A 22,004-nucleotide genomic window follows, 5' to 3' on the forward strand; every position below is an offset into this window, starting at 1 on the left:
TCATGAAAATAAGTCAATTACAAGTCAACGGAGAGTGATGTAATATTGTTAAAATTGTCAAAACTGTCATTCTCTCTATCTCGATAAAGATATGTTATATTCTTAAAAAACAAATTCAAAATTGTCTCCCTCATACATGCCATAATTTTTCAGACCAATTCCGGGACATTGAGTTAAATTGTCCGGGACTTATGCCGATTTTCCGGGACATGTATAAAATGTAGCGATATTTATAGACATATGCATTTTTGGTATGTTTTCTTTTGTTCCGCATCGTTAATTGCAAAAGTTCGAAAGCCTATCCGAAATACACATGATCTATTAACGTCAAATTAAACTTTACTACTTCCGTTACTAGATACAAGCCACGTGTTTTCAGTGTAAGCGTTCTAAACATAGATGGTGACGTCACTGCGTTGTTGTTATTAAGACCTGTGTGTAACGCGTAGTTGTTGATACGCCTTTATTCATTTATAACATTTATATAATAAAAAATACAACAATACAGCACCGTTAGATCGTCAACTCAAATCAATTCACAATACATACAAACAATCACAATAAAACAAATACAACAAAACAGTACCGGTAGATCGTCAACTTAAAATACAGACAGTCACACATTAGCGAACATAAACTGCTTTTAATTTTTTACTCAGCGATGTTGGACTTCAGATGTGTGAACAACTATCCTTTGCCCTTACGCAGCGGGAAATAATGACGTAGTAGATTAAAGTCAATTAACAACCACATTAAACAATGCCGCCTTTTCGGTTTGAATGCGAACGTGAGACAATCGATATGATAACAGGACCCCTGTTAATTGATCGATTTTGACACGTAGCGTAGTCTGCCTATTCGGGTAGGCTTTGTCATGGAGACGCTGCAGATATACACAGATTCGAGGTGCAGTTAAGCCTAAGATAAGGTACATGTTTATATGGATTTTGTAAATTCCGGGACATTTGACAGATTTCCGGGACAGCGGGACAAGTTCTTCATTTCCGGGACTGTCCCGGACAATCCGGGACATATGGCATGTATGTCTCCCTTGTTGAAATAGATTGTGTGTACCTTACAACTTGTTATGTTATTAATTTAAAGTGTGAATGAAAACAGTGAAATACTTTAACTGATCGAACAACAATAAATTATTTATTTACACTGACAATTCATTTGTTGTTCAGTTATTATAAATGTAAATGGCTAAATGTCAACAAAAATTTCGTCAAGCTTTGAACACGTTTAAGAACATCAAAATGTGGTCTGGTAAATGAGGAACTACATTATATACATACATTTAAGCTTGTCAGAATGTGGTCTTGTAAAAGCGGGTCTACATAATAAACATATAAGGAAAGCATTATTGTGTCCGAATGCAAACACCAACACCAACGATGAGCAATAAAAATGTGATCTTGTAAACAAGGGATAACTGAACTATATTTACATAGTATTTTTATTTGAAAGTACAACACACTTTAACTGTACATCAGAATTCGAACTTGAATCAATGGCGATCTACTTTAATCAGAGTGCAAGACAATTCTTAAATTATCAAACAGCACATCACTTACATAAACATGTATATCTCTGTAAGTCACATAAACTTAAATATTTCCATAGCAAATTAAAATTGAAAGCAATAACTTTAACATAAAATAAATGCATCATTTTGGAAACCCTCATAATCATTCCATTTTTTAAAGATCATTATGATCCAAATTAACAAAAAATATATAGATAATGTGATATATAAGACATAACTAAAAGTGGATCAAACTTCACTGTTTTACAGCCATTTTTTTGCCGGCTACTCTCCAGTTAAATGTTAACCACCATCTGTCAAAATCTGATAATAAAGTTTCTAACCTTTAATAAAAAATGTTTTTCTTACCACATATTCAAAGGCCTATTGCAGATTCAGTCATGAGAAGTGAATATATACAAAATCAAATCAATAAATGAAGTTGATTTATTAAGTGAGTATAGTATTATGTAACCTCTGCGGACAAACCACTGGTTATAAATGATAAACAAACACATAGGTTGTGTAGTAAGCTTTGTCAAAGCATACAGCAACAATGCATGCGGGCGAGAATAAAGACACTTACACATTCAATACGCTAGACATTATAAATGTATTAAAATTAACTTAACAGACACCAGGTTACAGTCTATAGAAATATTTAAACTTTTACCTTTAAAATACCCTGAATAGTAATCTCAGAACTTGAAGATATTTATATAAGTCAGACATGTGCATAACAAATAATGCCATAAATTGGTAAGTCTCTGCTCAATATGAGGTACTCAAGTATTTGAAAACAGACCTTGGGACAGTACATAGAGGTTATACACGCTTTATTTACAAATGCAACATGTTTATTTGGAGTAGACGAACAAATTAAGACATGATCAAAACAAGAGCACCGCCTTGCGGGTGCAGACCGCTCATCTATTTTTCTTTTAAAGGTAAAGGGACTCTCAATACTTCAATCACAAAGGAGGGAGGGGTGGAGTGGAGAGGGGTGTATATTGTGGGGGTGTGGTCATTTATTACATTATCTTCAAAAAATAAGAAAACAAACAATTTGTTGTTGTTTTTTTTTGGGGGGGGGGAGGGGTATTCTTGAGTGGGATGGTTGGACGGTATTTCAAAAATAAAATATTTTTTTGTGTTGTTTTTAACAAATAAAAAAAAATTGGGGGGGGGGGGCGGTGGAGGGTATAGTGTGATGGTTTTATTTATGAGATGATCTTTAAAAAAGAATGAAAAACAACAAAAATTGGATGGGGGATTCTGGATTCTGGGGTTGGAGGGGGGGGGGGGGGGGGGCTTTGGGAATTGTTTGGGTAGAGTCTATTTTGGTATGTCAGGAAAGAGTTCTTATGTCAAAGTATCAATCAAATCTAATCATAAATAAAAAAGTGATGGCAATTTTAGCAAAATTTAATAATTTGACCTTGATAGTCAATCAAAGGTCAAGGTAAAATTCAACTTGCCAGGTACAGTACCCGAATGATAGCATGAAAGTATTTGAAGTTTGAAAGCAATACAAAGCTTGATACTTTGGAAGTAAAGTGGATCGAAACACAAAATATAACCATATATTCAAAGTTACTAAGTCAAAAAAGGGCCATAATTCCGTCAAAATGACAACTAGAGTGATGCAACTTTGCCTGCACAGTCCCCTTAACATAGTTAGTAAGTGTTGCAAGTATGAAAGCAATAGCTTTGATACTTTAGGAATAAAGTAGACCTAAACACAAAACTTAACCAAATTTTCAATTTTCTAAGTATAAAAAGGGCACATAATTCTGTCAAAATGCCAGTCAGAGTTACATAACTTTGCCTGCACAGTCCCCTTATAATAGTTAGTAAGTGTTGCAAGTATGAAAGCAATAGCTTTGATACTTAACAAATAAAATGGACCTAAACACAAAACTTAACCAAATTTTAAATTTTCTAAGTATAAAAAGGGCACATAATTCTGTCAAAATGCACGCCAGAGTTATCTCACTTTGCCTGTTCTGTCCCCTTATGATAGTAAGTAAGTGTACCAAGTGTGAATGCAAAAGCTTTGATACTTTCTGAGAAAAGTGGACCTAAACACAAAACATAACCGGACGCCGATGCCAAGGTGATGACAATAGCTTTTTTTTTCCCCAAAAAATAGATGAGCTAAAAATGCATCTAGTACCACAACTATAGTTCATTATTAACATGCTTGAATGGTACCAATCGTTACTCATGTATACACTTCATGTATACACATTAAAGCAAAATGCTTATTTTCTGTCAATCGTATCAATATGATATGTTTGAAATATGACATAAAATTAATATACATAAAGCTTTTTTTATATGTTCAACAACAAAACATTTATGGTTCATGAACTAAATTTAATATTAATGTCAACAACCACACCATTTAGGAAAATCTGGTCTTAGACATTTGCTGAAGTTGTAAATATAGAGATTAAGAGGCATTTTGTGCCAAACATTCACTTATAATCGTCATAATAACATGTTATATTTTAAGCAAGCATATTACATAACTCTCCCTTGATTTGTAATTTAGTGATTTACGTTTTTAGATATCAATTATTCTTTAGAATGTAAAACATAATTAAGCAAATGTTTTAAATACTTGGTAAACTTTGAAAACTAAAAAGCATTGCATCTAACAACCTGTTCCTATTGCTAAATTTCAGAATCTGTTATCCTGTATAAATGTTTAACAGGGGCTAAATTGTTTGCGTTACCAAAAATCTACAAGATGTACCGTTTACAAAGGATGTGTACAAAGGAGTGAAAACATAGAGTTTATCTCATCAAAATGGAAACAATATATGAGTTATTTACATCGAACATACAATTATTTTAAAGTTGCTCTATATATCAGTTGCAAAATTTACCATCATACAGTGATAAACATTTATTTTTGGTAAAGTTACTACCGGTAAATGAGTTGAGAGCATGAAAATCCGGTCTTCAAAATGTGTATATACACAAATGTAAGACATAAAACATATATTATGTCCGAACACAATTGTCAACATTTATGAGCATGTAAATAATGTATATAACAACAAAAAATAGACAATAACAATCACGACTTTGGCTTTTATTCATGAACCTTATCATAATTATTTAATAAATTTATTTTTAAATACTCAGTTTCAAAACAATTAAAGCATTCCAAATAAAGAACAAGTAATTATCTTATAATTTAACAAACAATCTCCATTCAAATCAATAAAGTTAAAGAAGTAAATACAGAACTGACAATTGAAAGATTAAATAATGTTGTCTACATTCAATTTATATTCATTTCAAATACTGCCATACTTAACAAGATTCTTGATAAAATACGGACCCAAATGAGCAAACTTAATAAGATTATTGTATAGAAAAAGACAGACAGATCAAATAGGAAGCCTCAAACTCTCAACCTTTCTGCACAGTTATTTTAGCTAGCATTTCTATATTGCATGTAAAAACAGAAAACTGAAACATGCTTATTGCATGAACAGAATCCAATACATATTTTGTGATTGCGTCCAAGTTACCAGCATTACAAGTTACATGAACCGAATCCAATACATATTTTGTGATTGCGTCCAAGTTACCAGCACCATTTAAAGCTATGAATTATCTCAAGCTCAACGTATGAAAGAATGTCTGAAGTAAAATTTATTTTCCATGCATATAACGTTATCAGATGCAAGTGTCGTAATACAAACAAAGTAATTATATAGACGTGCAATATGTGGGCCTAAAGTATTACTTAACATACACGCCTTTATCAAGTTACCTTAATCTCATTATACTTAAAAACATTTAACATATCTCATCAATTGTTAATGACTGACAGCATCAAAGTTTCCATAATACATGACAGATTGTTTTTCTTCCAACAAACCATGGCTGGTCAAATTAATATATGGCTTTTCGCGTGAATTGTGCTTTTTCATTCTGCCATTTCAATCTGAACAAGGTTATTCATTTTCCACCCGTCACAAAATCCAAAGATGACACCTGTCAGAGTAAGTGCTTAACAGACCACGAGGTCTGTAGAGACTGGCACATCTTAAACAGTATTTATGTCTAAGCTTCCATGATTTGACTGGGGTCAATATGGTAACAACTGCTGCAACAGGCTTTGTTGCTGATTGGTCAGTTTGATTTCGTCAATTGGCGTCTGAAAAAAGAAAGATGTAATACAGTTTTTCCTTCAATTGTTGAAACCAAAGGAAATAAAGAACAAGCACAGAACTTCCATAGGGTGTTTCGAATGATCTGATTTGAATCCATAGAGGAAATGATGGCTCGATTGGTCCTTGTTGGCTCGCGTACTACTTAAGAGTATTCCATGTACTCTTAAAGTATACCACTCTATACCCAGGGTACAAAAAATGCGCTTTAAGGCACCCGGCCAATATTAGGCTGTACCCGAATTTTTTATAAAGATACTTTTTGCTATCGGACAAATATTACCTAATCATAAATAACAATAAGGAAGGGCCTACTAGATGATGGCCCCAAAAATATGCATTTGGCGAGAGTTTTTTTGAGAAAACTCAAATGACTTGTATGAAGTAAGAGAAAGGTTTTCTACTTGTGTCTCAAAACTCAATTTATATCAAAGAAATTATGAAACAAAATACACAAGTAGTAAAGTTTGCATTATGGTAAATATATTTGGTTTCATCACACAAGAAGCAATACTTTTCAAGGTTACACTAGACACAAAATTTGACAGCTGGATTGATGTATCGACGGACAAGGGTGAATCTACATGCACCCACACATCTCTGAATTAGTGGGCATACCAAAAATAAACACATGACTTGAAAACTCACCCCTAGATTGCTCTGCATTATGTTCATAGACTGATGGTTCAGAGGCCAGAATCTCGAGAAGATGACTACTGTCGGTTCATGTACTGTGACTGCTAATGCATCCAGAACAAAATCAACGCTTTGTTATCCGGTTTTCCTGGAAATAAAGTCAATCATGTGCCAAATGAAACAAGAGCACTGCATAGCGGGTGCCAACTCTTGGCTGCGAAAGCTTGACAACAAGAGATGTGTTTGTCAGAAACACGAAACACAATGCCCCCTACTGTGCCACTTTGAAATAAAATTTCAATTTATCATTTGGCAGGTATAGACATCATCTCCCTTTAAAGCTTTATTACTTCCCTTGGATTTTGTCCAATCCAACCGGGGGGGGGGGGGGGGGGGGGTCTGTAGACAGTTAAAAATGACCAAGCCAGAACATCACTGACAACCAAGGCCTGTGGTTTAAAAGAGATCATAGCTAGATTTTTTTTTTTTCATAAAATTTATTTATCACGTACCTTGGGGTGTAAAGCGCCCAAAGTATCCGCTTAAAAGACTTAAATGAATTATTAATTTTTAAATTATTCCAGTCTTTTCATGTCTGCACGTACATGTACGTAATGAAATGAATAAATAGATCTAGAGAAATAGTAATGATTTTTAAAAAAGACACAGTCACCAATATAAATGTTGCGGATCTTAATTAGTTCTTGCTGATGCCCTATGTTAGTGTCCTTTTCTTAACTGATAAAGATGGATCTTTATTTGCAGATAACGATGGATCAATATAAAATAAATGGGTTTAAGAATTTGCAATCTATTTTAATAGATAGAATTACAATGGAAATAGTACAGTTCATGGAATAACTTACAATAAATACAAAATCTGTGAATAAATCCCTTTAAAATCATACACTTTCTTACTTCCATGACTACCAAGCCCATAGACCATACAAATAACCCCCAGGTCAGTACAGGGGCAATGTGCGGGCCATCCTCAAAATGGCAAGAAGAGGCAGAGTGAAATAAAACGAACACTTAATCAAAGCAAAGTTATAATGTATCAATATGCTTACATATATTTTGATAAACAAGGGCTGTTTGTAAAACATGCATGCCCCCATATGGGCTGTCAGTTGTAGTGGCAGCCATTGTGTGAATACGTTTTTTGTCACTGTGACCTTGACCTTTGACCTAATGTAAGTTATCATCCGGAAACCATTGTACTATTTTGAGTCACTGTGACCATTGACCTTGATTAAAAAATTTTTTTTTTGGGGGGGGGGGGGGGGGGGATGGGGGAGTGGGGGGTGGTTAGGGGGGGTGAGGGGGGTATAATGTGGGGTGTGGTAATGTATAAGATGTTTAAAAATAAAAATAAATGGGGGGGTGGGGGTGGGGTAGAGTAGGGGGGGGGAGTGAGAGGCGGGTATAATGTGGGGTGTGGAAATTTATAAGATGTTTAAAAAAAATGGGGGGGGAGGGGTGGGGGGTGGGGGTTAGGGGGGGGGGTGAGAGGGGGGTATAATGTGGGGTGGGGTAATTTATTAGATGTTTAAAAAAAAATGGGGGGGTGGGGGGGGGTTAGGGGGGTGAGAGGGGGGGTATAATGTGGGGTGTGGTAATTAATAAGATGTTAAAAAAAATTGGGTGGGGTGGGGGGGTGGGGGGGGTAGAAGGGTGGGGGAAGGGGGGGTGAGAGGGGGGTATAATGTGGGGTTGTGTTCATTTATAAGATGTTTTAAAAAAAAATTGGGGGGTGGGAGATGTGGGGGCTGGGGGTAGGGGGGGTGGGGGGTAGCGAGTTGGGGGATGAGAGAGGGGGTAATAATGTCGGGTTGGGTAATTTATTAGATGTTTAAAAAAAATTATTTTTTGGGAGGGGGGGGTGGGTGGGGGGTAGGGGGGTGGGGGGGGTGAGAGGGGTATAATGTCGGGTGTGGTAATTTATAAGATGTTTAAATAAAATAAATTGTGGGGGGGGGGTGGGGGGAGGGGGGTGGGGAAGTAGGGGGGGGTATAGGGGGGATGGGGGGGGGGGGGGGGGGTAGGGGGATGGGGGGGTAGGGGGGTGGGGGGGGTGAGAGGGGGGTGGGGTTGTGAGAAGGTTTTAATGTGGGGTGTGGTAATTTATTACATCATGTTAAAAAAAAATGGGGGGGGGGGGGATATCCTCTATTCATTAAACATGAAATATAAACTTATTGCATTTGTTTCCCCTGTATATAAGAAAGATATAATAGTGTATTACCTACCCTGTCCTGCTTATATTTATATTAATCAACAAAATTAAACATTAACACTAGAGCTGCAACGATTCGATCCGATTCATTGAAAATCGATTTGAAATGCTTCGATTCGATTACGATACCAAACCTACCAAATTCGATTCGATTCTTTAACATATATACATATATATGCATAGATACGTAAAGCACGCTGTATTCTGACTATTGATACGGGAAGGTGGAGGTTTTTTCTTTACCTGTAATTACGACGCGCGCGATTGGTTGCTTAATACTTTAGTCATCCAATCAATAAGCGCGTTACGGTCTACTTTCGGAAAAAGCGTCAAAATGGCTGAACAAGTTGTTGCCGACAAATTGAAATTATCAGATGCGCCTAAGAAGCAAAAACTAAAAGTGTTGCAGTATTTTGGGTTTCGGGATGGTAGCCCTACCGATAAAGCAAAGTGCAAACTGTGCTTCATGGATGTGGCGTACGCTAAGTCCGGCTCCCCGTCTGTAGATCTGCCATAGTCATTAGCACTTTTCTATGGAATTCCATAGAAAATATTATGGAATTCTACGGAAATCGATGGAAATCCATGGAATTTGATGGAATTCCATCCACTTGCCAATTTTCCATCTGAAGCTGTTATGGAATTCCACGGAATCTCGACTAAAATTCCATGCATTTCCACGGAATGTATGGAAAACACCATGGAAAGTTGGACTTAGCCATTTTAATCAACGGAAATCGTTATGGAAAATAACTTATACATTTTTTTGGATGGAAATCAATGGAAAATAACTTAGAAAATTTTCGCTGGTTGTCTGAAATGTATTTGTAGTTTAAAAAATATATGAATTTATTTGCATCATGTATTTTGTATTTAAAAGAAAATGCAATAAAGATAATTATAAATTTGTTCTAGAAATTGGAACAGTTCTGGAACTGTTCCATATTTGTGTTCTAAAACGTATGTTCTGGAATTGTTCCAAAACAGTTTTTTTAGAATAAATCCAGACCATTTGTGGAAAATGGTTTAGGACTGAAATTGTTCCAATAATTTCAAGAACCTTTTTAGAACATTTCAAGGACAAAATATGGTCAAGAAATTTCTAAAAATGTTTTAAAATGTAGTTCTAGAACACATCTAGAAAGCTTTAAGAACCAGTAAGTTCTACAAAAGTTCTAATGGGGAATAAGAACACATAAAGAACACCTTACACTTACAAATAGCCAAATAGACTTCATAGTAGCGACAGCAGCAGCAGTAGTAGTAGTAGTTAGAGATGTAGTAGCTGTATTAGTAGTAGTAGTTGTTGTTGTTGTAGTAGGTGTTGTTGTTGTAGTAATTGATGTAGTAGCAGTAGTGTTTTTATATCAGTAGAGGTTGTGGTGGTAGTAGTAGTAGTAGAAGTAGTAGCATTAACAGTTTCTGTAGCAATAGTAGTAGCAATAGAAGTAGCAGTAGTAGCAGTTGTTGCAGTAGTAGCAGTTGTTGCTGCTGCTGTTGTTGTTGCTGTTGTTGTTGTTGCTGATGTTGCTGTTGTTGTTGCTGCTGTTATTGTTGCTGTTGTTGTTGCTGCTGTTATTGTTGCTGTTGTTGTTGCTGCTGTTATTGTTGCTGATGTAGTAATTAAAGTAGTAGTTCTGCAAAAGTAGGAGTAGTTGTTACTTTCAAAGCAATTTATACAAGTTTAAATTCCTTAACCCTGTCCATGTGGTATACACACTGTTTTTTCTCAATATCAAACTCAGCCAGTCCAGGTTGTCAAATAACAATCTATCTGATAAGCCCAGCTTGTGCAGTGAGTCAGATGTTGGGTATGTTTGCTGCAAATCTATTGGTATTAAGATATAACAGCCTTTTCTAATTGGCTGAATTCAAATACAGAAAGTTTACCTGTTAGATTGAAACATGAAACATGGTGGAAAATGTACTGGTTTAACTTGTTAAAATAAAGTTAAAGAAATTTAACAAACAGAAGAGTTCATTAGTTTTTCCATTAAAAACACTTTCTTAAAATACTTATGTATTTATATCATTTGGAAAGTGACATGAAATATTGTTAAAGAGTGATGCATACAGTGTTTGAGCAGTCTGTCTAGGAATAGAACAACAACTGAAGGTTTGTGATTTTTATTATTTCTAAATATTCCTTTAAATTTAATCTTCTTATGACATTATTGTAGACCTTTTTATGTGATATTTGAGGTTTTAGTATGACAAATATTAGTTTAAAAGCAGCTGTCACCCAAATTTTCACTTAGTGGAGTCTGCAGGGTGAAAAAGGTAGTAATAAGACCTATGTGGAGAAATTAATAACGTTGAATGTAGTATCAGAATTTTATCATGCAAGGTTATAGAACTGAGGCTAAGGAAGTTTTGTACTGTGCATGTTGAGCACTCAATGCTCATTAATGGTGTTAATGTTTATTATTATCCCTCGTCCGTAACCATATCTTGGAAGTGCTTTGGCAGATTTCACTGAAACTTGGTGTGAGTATGTATATGGATAAGAGGATGATGCATGCCAAATGGCATTGTACACCATTAGTTTATAACAGAGTTATGGCCCTTTGTATCTTGAAAAATGTTTTTTTGTGTGTCCAAGGCCATATCCTGGAAGAATTTTGGCGGATTTCATTGAAACCTGGTTCGAGTATATATATGGATAAGAGGATGATGCACGCCAAATGGCATTGTACGCCATCTGTTAAAAACGGGGTTATGGCCCTTTGTATCTTTAAAAAAATGCTTGTTTGAGTGTCAAATATAATACTTATGTGTCCAGAAGCATATTGGCGGGGGATATCAATTCAACATATTTGCTTGTAAATAAAAAATTAAACCAATGGAATTGGTTTTTAGGTATCTGAGTGTGCATTTTCATACCAATAGAATTACACATCATTCTAATTATAGCAATAATAAATTTGTACTAATCATACCAACAAATTAAGTTATGCTTAGTGCTTTGCGATGTATTCACTTCGTTTTTAGTTCTCTTTCTAAAGACCATTTAACAACTTAATATTTAAAACATTTCATGAATTACGTTCCCTATACATTTTCATTATGTGCTTTAATTACCATTGACCAGTTGATGGAAGATACTGCAGAGTTTGGCAGGGAAATAATCCAACAGCAAAGCGGCTCTTTAAGCGCATTTACCTAGAGGACTTACAGGGCCACAAATTCATGGTAAATATTGTCATGCCCTGGGCTAGATAAGTTATTTAATGTTAATCACCTGAAAGTATTTTGTCTTTTTGGAATTCAATATATTGGTCTAAGTCAGTTACACTTTTCTGGATCCTGTGATAACTTTAAAAGTTCTAAGTATTTTTTCATGAAACTTGAAACATGAACAGATGACAATAAGGACATTTTGCACGTCATTTCATGTTGTTTATAATACAAGAATTCTGGTTGCTATGGCAACAAATATATTTAACAAACTTAAAATAGTGAAGTTTAACAGGTAGGGGACCATATTGCTTTGCAATCTCTTGTTATAGATTGAATGTAAATAACTCTTTGCTTTAGACATTTTTATGATTTTTTATTCTGTATAGCACATGTGAGCAGTATACAATGTACCTCATACCAAAAAGAACCCGGAGGCAGTGACTGGTGTTCAATATTCTCAGAAAAAAAGGAAAATGGCAGTGGAAGACTTGGACAAACATTTTTAAAAACTAGCCTCTGTGTTAAGCCTGGCAGTCTGTGGCTGGTGACATGTCTTATTTTGGTTACTTCTTGTATAAAAAAGACCAGTTATTTATTTTGTGAATTGTATTTTGTGTTTGTTTTTTGTCTTAATTGATTATATTTTTTTTAATTTAGGAATTTGAAACTTGGATAATTGAATAAAGTCCGTGTTCAACAGTACTGAGCATAGTATGATAAATAACAAATTTACAACAGTTGTTAATTTGTTATGTATTATTATTAATTATGCTCAGTACTTGAATACTGGCTGTCTGCATGGGAATTTGTTTTCTAGAAAGTTGGTTTCAGACTTAAGTATTTGAAGTTAACCTTCGGAACTTTTCTAGAATTGTACTGGAACACATCAACTAAAACTGAACTTCTGATATAATACTGAAAGTGTTCTAGAATTAATAAGGAACAGTTGTTGAACGTTAAATTTTATGAGAAAAAACTCGAGAACAATTGTGCGTCATGTGTGTGTGCATGTAATTGTGTGTGCTTATGAACATATGTGAGAAAGGAAGTATACTTGTCATAAGAGAAATGTAAAATTCTACTTCTATGTTTTATATTGTGCCTTTTATAAGTTTTTCTTTTCTCGCCTGTATATGCGTGCATGTTTATGGATGCGTTTTTGAATGTGTGTGTGCATGCCTGTGGTTAAGAGAGTTGGTACTTTATGAAAATGTAAAACCACTCATTTTTGAATATGTACTGTGACTGCACGTGTGTGATTAATGATTGATGCCATATCTTGTTCTTGTTTAACTTCTATGATGAAACCTCTAGTTACATTCACATTTGTTTTTCAAAATCAATGAAATGCCTTTTATCTATAATCTGTTTTTTTCTATGTTATTCCAGCTTTTTATTAAATTCCATAGCTTTTCACGGAATTCCACGGCATTCTATGGAATTCCACGGCGTTCTATGGAATTCCACGGCGTTCTATGGAATTCCACGGCATTCTATGGAATTCCACGGCATTCTATGTAATTCCATGGCATTCTATGGAATGCCACGGAATTCTATGGAATTCCACGGCATTTTATGGAATTCCATCCCATATCAAGTCCCTCTTCTGTTTTTTTTTCACTTTTCCATTGATTGCATAGAATCGGATGGAAAGTTAGTGCCAATACTCCACGGAATTCCATCTAACGATTTCCATAGAATTCCATATGATTCCGCGGCAGATCTACAGACGGGTCAACCACTACTCTAATGCAATATGTCAAACGCAAACATAACGTTGATTTAGCAAGACTAAGAGGTGGCACAAGTGCAACTACTGAAGTCGCGAGCCAGAAAAGTAGTTCTATTTCTGTTGGAATTTCGTTAAGTTTATTAGAGAATGTGATTTGTCCTACAGGTAACAGGTGATGCTGTCATGGCACAATGGAAGACATGCTTATAGCGGTTTTGGGTAAAAGTATAATAGTGATAGTACAACCATTCATATGATTCCAGATACGTTCTTATCATTATTATCCCCCGCCAGAGGCGGAGGGATATTGTTTTGGCGTTGTCCGTCCGTCCGTCCGGCTGTCCGTCCGTCCGGCACTTTTGTGTCCGGAGCCATATCTTGGAAGTTCTTTGGTGGATTTCATTTAAACTTGGTATGAGTATATATATGCATAAGAAGATGATGCACACCAAATGGCATTGTACACCATCTGTTAAAAACAGACTTATGGCCCTTTGTATCTGGAAAAAATGCTTTTTAGTGTCCGGAGCCATATCTTGGAAGTTTTTTGGCGGATTTCATTGAAACTTGGTATGAGTATATATATGCATAAGAGGATGATGCACGCCAAATGGCATTGTACACCATCTGTTAAAAACAGACTTATGGCCCTTTGTATCTTGAAAAAATGCTTTTTACTATAGGCATTTTTGTGTCCGGAGCCATATCTTGGAAGCGCTTTGGCGGATTTCTTTAAAACTTGGTATGAATATATTCCCGCGCCAGAGGCGGAGGGATATTGTTTTGGCGTTGTTCGTCCCTCCGGCTGTCCGTCCGGCACTTTTGTGCTTAAGAACCTTCCTTTGTCTTAGTTTTGTGTTATTGTCCTCCGTCCGTCCATCTATCATTATGTTCATCCGTCCAATTTGCACCCATCCTCAAACAAAGCATATGTTGCGGGGGATACCTTGGGCCTTTCAGGCCCTCTTGTTTATTTATTTTTTATATTATTGTGTAATCAACACAATCTTCTAGTGAGAAGTTTTTATATTAAAATTCCTAATTTGCTATTCTTTTTTATGTGTTTTATTGAAATCACATTTGAACAGAAATGTTAATTTTGAGGCATAAGAGTGAATATATGATAAAACTAGGTTTGAAGATGAATCAAATCGAAATAATCGGTATCGGAGTGTCTGAAATCGAAATCGAATCGAGCTGTTGGTGAATCGTTGCAGCTCTAATTAACACAATATTTAATATACAAAACATACAAAAAATCTCATATTCTGATAATATTTTTACTGATCCACTGTATTTTACTCAAAGGATGATGTTTCATTGGACTGATAATTATAGATTTAGGATTACAGACCAGTTGCTTCAGTAATATTGTTCAGAGTTTGCCCTGTTGGCCGTGTATGCATTCTTGAGTTATCATTCAAAAACCATTTTACTATTTCGGGTCACCGTGAGCTTGACCTTTGACCTAGTGACCTCAAAATCAATAGGGGTCATCGGCGAGTCATGATCAATGTACCTATGAAGTTTCATGATCCTAGGCCCAAGCGTTCTTGAGTTATCATCTGACAACCACCTGGTGGACGGACCGACAGACCGACAGACAGACTGACAGACCAACGTGAGCAAAGCAATATACCCCCTCTTCTTCGAAGGGGGACATAAATATAACAAGTTAATATTAAATGGTTGAGAATAAACTAAATTTATACAGACATGTTTGCCTTCATACTTCTTTATAGTTTAATGCATATGCACCAGTGTTGTTGATGTATTGCGTACAACTGCTGCTGCATCTGTTGTTGCTGCTGCGCTGACTTGACTTGATTGCTAGGATACTGCTTGACACTGAACAAAAACCACTGGAAAACAATTATATATATATATATTGGAACATTTGGTATAATGTAAGATTAATAATAGAACAATAGTACATTGATTTAAAATCTAAGATCACAATTGATGCAAGGGATATAATGCTTTCGTTGTTTTAAAACAAAAATACTCACACGGCTCTGTGCAACTGTGGGCACACGTTTAGTTACCCCCCCCCCCCCCCCCCTGAATCAAATATAAGTATAACAACCTCTGAATTCCCATGTATAGTGAGATACAGAAACAGTAAAATATTTTTATGCAAGACAGTGACTTGACCAATACTTAGTTAGAGCTTTGTCACAAAATCACCACTAACTCTCAATCCAGACTTCATGGGGTTCACATGATTGAAGTTTTAACTTAATCCCTTTAGAAATGTAGATTTGGTGAGGTAAAAATATATTTACATAAAATTCAGACGAAACGCCCCTCTAACTGACCAACTTACATAAAATTGATTCCAATATAACCTCTCCTTGGTTTGTGGGATTTAATGATCATTTATATACATCCCCGCCCTACAGGTCATGTGAGGTTGGGATGTTCAGAGATAATTAAGGCCATAGGTGCATCATGAATCTGCCTCCCACGGCTGGGGCTGCTACTGGAGATCAGAGTGGTACAGATTTTACATTCCGCCTGGAATCTCATGTATATTAAGGTTCCCGTTTAGCGCAGTCGGCGAGGGTTTAGGAAGGGTGCATTGTTCACTGGCATGTTGTCCTATGAAATCAAATATCAACAAAGTGAATATCTAGTTGCATCAGCAGAAAGTCATGCTTCTATTCACTGCAATGTCCAACCTTGAAGGCAAGTCAATATTTGACATTTAAATAGACACGTGCAATACACTATTCAAGGCATTACACAGTTATGCAATGTATGAGCTGTAAAAAAATAGGAAAATTAAATAAATTCTAATTGCATTTATGCTAAGACAAGTCGCAATTTTACAGACAGTTCGTATACCTAAAAATGAAGAAAAAAACTACACTACTCCAGAAGACTGGTTTTTATTAATCATTGCAGAACGGTCAATTTGTCTTCATTAGACAAGAACATTTTTATTAAGCCCACAAACATGATGGATAACTTTCATGAAGATCCAATTTAAATTGTCTTAAAACAGAGAGCAGAGGTTATAGGTGAGGCCACTGCCCAACAGCCCACATGCAGCTGCCACAATAATTCTATAATACATGAGCCTTGCTGGGAAAACCAAGCTTTTATTGCATTTTTTGTTTAAAGATAAATCTTCTTAGCAAAATCAAGTTTAGGGGGAATTTAGCGGTGTTTAATTCAAATGCCAAGAAAGCATTCTGACCATATTTCAGCATTATTGAGCCTTGACACCAAGTTTATTTTTACACAAGTGGCCCTGATTCAAACGCTGGCTAAGTTTCATCAAGATTGAATCTTAATCGTGACGTCTAGATGTCAACCATGATTTTCTGTTATTTGAATAGATGACCTAGTTTTAGGATGCATGTTAACACGATGCAAATTGGCTTAGATAATGTCCAGATTTCAGATCAAGTTTCATCAAGATTCAATAACAACTCATGCTTCTAGATTGGTAACAAGCTATAAGTTGAAGCAGCACACAGCATGATCCCTAACATAAGGTGATCACAATTTCTCACTTTGAGAACTTCGTGCTCAAATCAACTAAAATGATCATTAAATGTGTTGATTTGCAACACGTAACATTTAGGATTGTTCTGGGTGTAATAGTCATATGGGCGATTCCTGATGCAATCAATGAAAAGCTACTTACACTTTTACTGGCATGTGCTTTGTTTACCATTAAAACTATAATCACATAGTGGATAGGTCACAATTGGTCATTAAAGTTGATATACAGATATCGACAACAGAAAAATTCATCTTATTCAAAGCTATAGACATAACTGAACTCTCTTATGCATCAATGGTAAACAAGAAATATCTTTTAAAATGATATACGGCGTTGATTGTGGTTGGAGTTTATGAAAGGTAAAGAGTTCAATGAATGAGATCAATGATAGCGAATGTCTTTTTCGGTGCAGTTCTTAGCTGCATCACACGCAGAACGGGATGTTACGTGGAGTTTTTGCGGCTTATTTTACATTATGACATCTTGCTGGTCATAAACCTATAGATACAAAACAGAAAACCAAAAGAATAATGGAAGTGAAATTAAAACATTTGAGTCAACCGGCCACATGCGAAGTATCCGTACATATTTTAAATATTTATACGCGCGTTCTTTAAACAAACCTGTTTTAGTGGTTTGTCGGGCATTGCTATTTGATTCGAGTATAAACAGTATCGAGAATCATCGCGCTCATTCTTAATACATTAGTCAATATGGTGGAATAATTCTTGTTAAATTAATTAAAAATAATATTTATTATGGTATTGTTGAAAACACATAAAGAATCTATTATTGACATACCATAATTATATCGCTGGATATCTTCATTTAACATCTTTCTGGTCTTAAGAAAATTCCAGTTTAGCTAGTTCACGCTATAGCGTCTTTATTATATATAACGCAGCAATGACCTGTATATAAACTCTGACATTCACACGCACTAACCGCGAACTGACGATGGTGTAGAATCTACGCACAAATTGTATTGATGTGAAGAGTTGAGTGTAAAACTGTTCTATCTATCATGCCTTTTCATAAGAGATAAAATTGTTTAATGCTGAACACGCAGTAAAACTGTGTTAGAAAGACACGGCCGTGTTTCCAATGTTCTGGTGGTATTCTCAAATCAGCCAATGGACTAAATTAAGTGTATTCATTCATGGGTAGCCACGGGCATTTTTATTAATGTATTACCTAAAGGACACCTAAGTTCAAAAGTGACATTAAACAGCTACGCAGAAAAAAGAATCATAATTACAATTAGTATGGGACCTGATTTTGTAAAGAGTTAAAGAGTCAAATATGTTGGTACCTGCTGATAAATTGTTTGTTGGTGTTGTTGTTTTGAGTGTTAATATAGCTCTGTATGATCAATTTAAAATGCAATATTGAGGGTTAAAATTGAAACTTTTTCTTTCTATATTCGATACAAGAGTTTATCGCTGAACTCCTAAATTGAAATAAGATAAACTGGTCAATTAAATGATGAGCAGAAACCAAAGTTTGAATTAGGTTTAACCTGCTTATTAAAGCTTTATTGCATCTAACGTATTAGGCTATTGAGACTGGGTCTCCTGAATGCTTTGCCATAGTGGCCCCTTTTGCAATGGCACAAGAACTTACCTATTGAGATGAAGTGGCTGAGTTGCAGTTGGTCACCATCTTTCTTTGGACCTGAACTTTTGAGGATAAGGCTTCTGCGAACAGATTAAAAAATCTTAGCGCATCCCATAAATGTGTCCCATGTAAACCAAATTATTCAAAACATTCTGATATTGTATCAGTTATATTGGAAGTCAATCAATGTTGTTTAAGTAAAACATTTATAAGAAATACATCATGTTTGTAGGCTTTTGATACAAATGGGATATACACCAAAGACTTGATACAAACATAGCCATCTATATACTATACACTTGATTCTGACATGTTTCATCCCTCTGAAACCAATATTTATTAAGTGCAGTTCAACAACAAAAAGGTGGGTTGGACATAGGGAATGATGGAAGCAAGGACAGATAGAATTACTGACAAGGATAAATCTTAAAGCCCCCCCCCCCCCTTACACACTTTCAAGGCAATACAAAACAATACAAATATTTACGATTACCTGATGATTTTTTAAGTTAGCACCCATGAGAGAGTATTATCAATATATAACACACACAAACTATTTGAATTGAAATTTGGAGTAAAACAACTGCACATAATACAAAGTAAATTACACTACCAATCTACTATTTGGATAAGGTAATCTTGACCAGGAAAATGTGGAGCCCCATGTTTAGATTGGCTGCACTCTGCGAGTAGGACACGTTGAACTGCCCAAAAGTCCTTCGCCAAGAGCCACCCAACACCACCCATGCGAAGGAAGTGTCCCTGGGTGTCTGGGCCCAGCTGGCAAGAGAGCCTGTTGTACAGCTGGTTACCAATCTATGATTGAATAGAGTTCTGTAAGAACTGGCTCTTAAAACAAAATGCAGGCACTTAAATAAATATTAAAAATAAATAAAGAAAATTATTGTTTAATGTACTAAAGGCATTAAATAATTGTTTTACTCAAATTAAAACGAATGAAACAATTACATTAATTATATTAATTTTTGTTATACAATGATAAACTTTGGGTTCAGGGGCTGACCTTTGGCTGAAAAATAGACAACACTGTGCGCTGACCTTCTGTGATTTAAACTGATATGATATCAACCGTTATTTGCTTTTTATTTACCAAGTTTGATAAATTAAAAAACACCAAAATTCCCATTTGATGCTAGGAACTTTTCCTTAATCGGGCAGAAAGAAGACTGATACACTTATATGAGCCTCATTCTGGTAAAATGGGACTCAATGTATGCGCAGTCTGCACAGGCTAATCTGGGATGACACTTTAATAGGACTTAATGTATGTGCAGTCTGCACAGGCTAATCTGAGATGACACTTTAATAGGACTCAATGTATGTGCAGTCTGCACAGGCTAATCAGGGATGACATTTTAATAGGACTTAATGTATGTGCAGTCTGCACAGGCTAATCTGAGATGACACTTTAATAGGACTCAATGTATGTGCAGTCTGCACAGGCTAATCTGGGATGACACTTTAATAGGACTTAATGTATGTGCAGTCTGCACAGGCTAATCTGGGATGACAATTTAATAGGACTTAATGTATGTGTAGTCTGCACAGGCTAATCTGGGATGACACTTTAATAGGACTTAATGTATGTGCAGTCTGCACAGGCTAATCTGGGATGACAATTTAATAGGACTTAATGTATGTGCAGTCTGCACAGGCTAATCTGGGATGACAATTTAATAGGACTTAATGTATGTGTAGTCTGCACAGGCTAATCTGGGATGACAATTTAATAGGACTCAATGTATGTGCAGTCTGCACAGGCTAATCTGAGATGACACTTTAATAGGACTCAATGTATGTGCAGTCTGCACAGGCTAATCAGGGATGACACTTTAAGCAATATGACTCAATGTATGTGCAGTCTGCACAGACTAATCAGGGATGACACTTTAAGCACATACATTGAAACCCGTATCCCAGAGCACCGCTCAAATACTACCTGTTTTTTTGTTGTTTCTGCTGCTGCTGCCGTAGACAGAGATAGAGCAAGTCCTGACGCCAAATTCGTCAACCCAAAGCCAAATTCGTCAACCCAAAGCCAAATTCGTCAACCCAAAGCCGTGAATTCCAGACAACAACGGTTGTTAAATGGCCTTAATTGCTCGCAGACTGTTCTTCTGGTGTAAGGTTCGCATTATTTAAAAGCAACATATCGAGGTCATTCACATTAATTGACAAATCACTATAAGCTATCTGTTGGGTCAGATCGTTTCCGTTCGAGCGACTCGTCCCGAACACTTTGCCGTTGCCCAGCATCAATTTATTGCTAAGCCCCATCCACGCTGGAACGGAAGTCTAAATTACCAAGGATCCGCTGTTGGAAGTGTTGATGAAGCAAACATGGGAAAATATCTTGATAGGAAGCATGTAAGGCTGACACAAGAGGATTTCGTGCTGAATTTCTTGAGAGAGTTGTAATATTTTTGCAAAAGGGGGTCGGGATTGTACAATAATGTTTGTCTTGTTGGCTCATGTTTGCTGAAAAGGCAATGGAAAGCAAACTAAACCCAGATTGTATTTAGTGACGAATGAATGTTAAAACAAACTTACTTAACACACCTTTTTTAATGACAAACATTGCGTCTATAATTGATATTCAGGATATCGCAATTAATTTTTCACCAATTTGAACTCAGAATAGCGTTGAATCAATGAGTTACTTTCACCAACTTTACATTAAAATTTTGTTGTTTAAAACCGCGAAGAATACACGGTAAAGTATAGTTTGTAGCAAGGTAAAATACTTATCTAAACAAAAAACAAAAACAGGCATAACTTTAGCAAATTAAAGTGTGAGACTGTACTCCTTAAAAAGTGCAACTATACAACAAAATGTGAGAATCAACAACTTTAAAATTCATGTAATACTATATAATTTTTAATGTGATACTCTTTAAATATGTCATTATAAAACTTAAAACATGATACTGTACACCTTTATATGTATAAAACTAAGAATGTGAGACTGAACAACATCAAAAGTAAAACAATACAACTGTATGACAGATATATCATCAGAAACAATAGATGTGAGTTAAATACTGTATGTGTATGTGTACTTGATCAAACACGTTTTGTATATGAGTTAGACAGAAATACAAAAAACGATGGACATCTATGGTGAGAGAAACCTACGCCACTCTATCTGGCTACCAGGGCCATTATACTAGTAATTATAGCATTTTCTGATTAAATTAATTCGCTGTATTGATATTTGTTGATTTCTCGAATATATAGCCAAGTTTTTGTAGGACATACTTAAGACTTAAAGTTTCACTTCTGAAAGCAATAAAGTGCAATTTTTTTGCAAACATCCCGGCCATATTTTAAATAATAATCATGTCCAA

General features: G+C 35.6%; 2 protein-coding genes across 16 annotated transcripts in view; one reads left to right on the forward strand and one right to left on the reverse strand.

Annotated features, from left to right (window-relative positions):
* Nucleotides 1–22,004, reverse strand: part of LOC127864178 (uncharacterized) — a 677,094-nt gene that overhangs the window by 412,771 nt on the left and 242,319 nt on the right. For 5 of the 14 annotated variants that reach the window (XM_052403856.1, XM_052403847.1, XM_052403845.1 and 2 more), the window contains 3 exons: nt 20,597–21,135; nt 18,643–19,452; nt 15,564–16,106 (listed from right to left, as the gene is read on the reverse strand). The exons of 3 other annotated variants lie outside the window; for them this stretch is intronic. The gene's annotated coding sequence lies outside the window, so the exon portion shown is untranslated. Of the gene's footprint in view, nt 1–5,150; nt 5,709–6,369; nt 6,506–15,237; nt 15,377–15,563; nt 16,107–18,642; nt 19,453–20,596; nt 21,136–22,004 lie in introns of those variants that run through there. 6 more of the 14 variants (XM_052403849.1, XM_052403850.1, XM_052403846.1 and 3 more) reach the window with 6 other exon arrangements.
* Nucleotides 1–22,004, forward strand: part of LOC127864190 (uncharacterized) — a 174,082-nt gene that overhangs the window by 10,061 nt on the left and 142,017 nt on the right. The window lies entirely within an intron of this gene.

This window comes from Dreissena polymorpha, chromosome 1 (genome assembly GCF_020536995.1).
Source record: "Dreissena polymorpha isolate Duluth1 chromosome 1, UMN_Dpol_1.0, whole genome shotgun sequence".
Classification (NCBI taxonomy): domain Eukaryota; kingdom Metazoa; phylum Mollusca; class Bivalvia; order Myida; family Dreissenidae; genus Dreissena; species Dreissena polymorpha.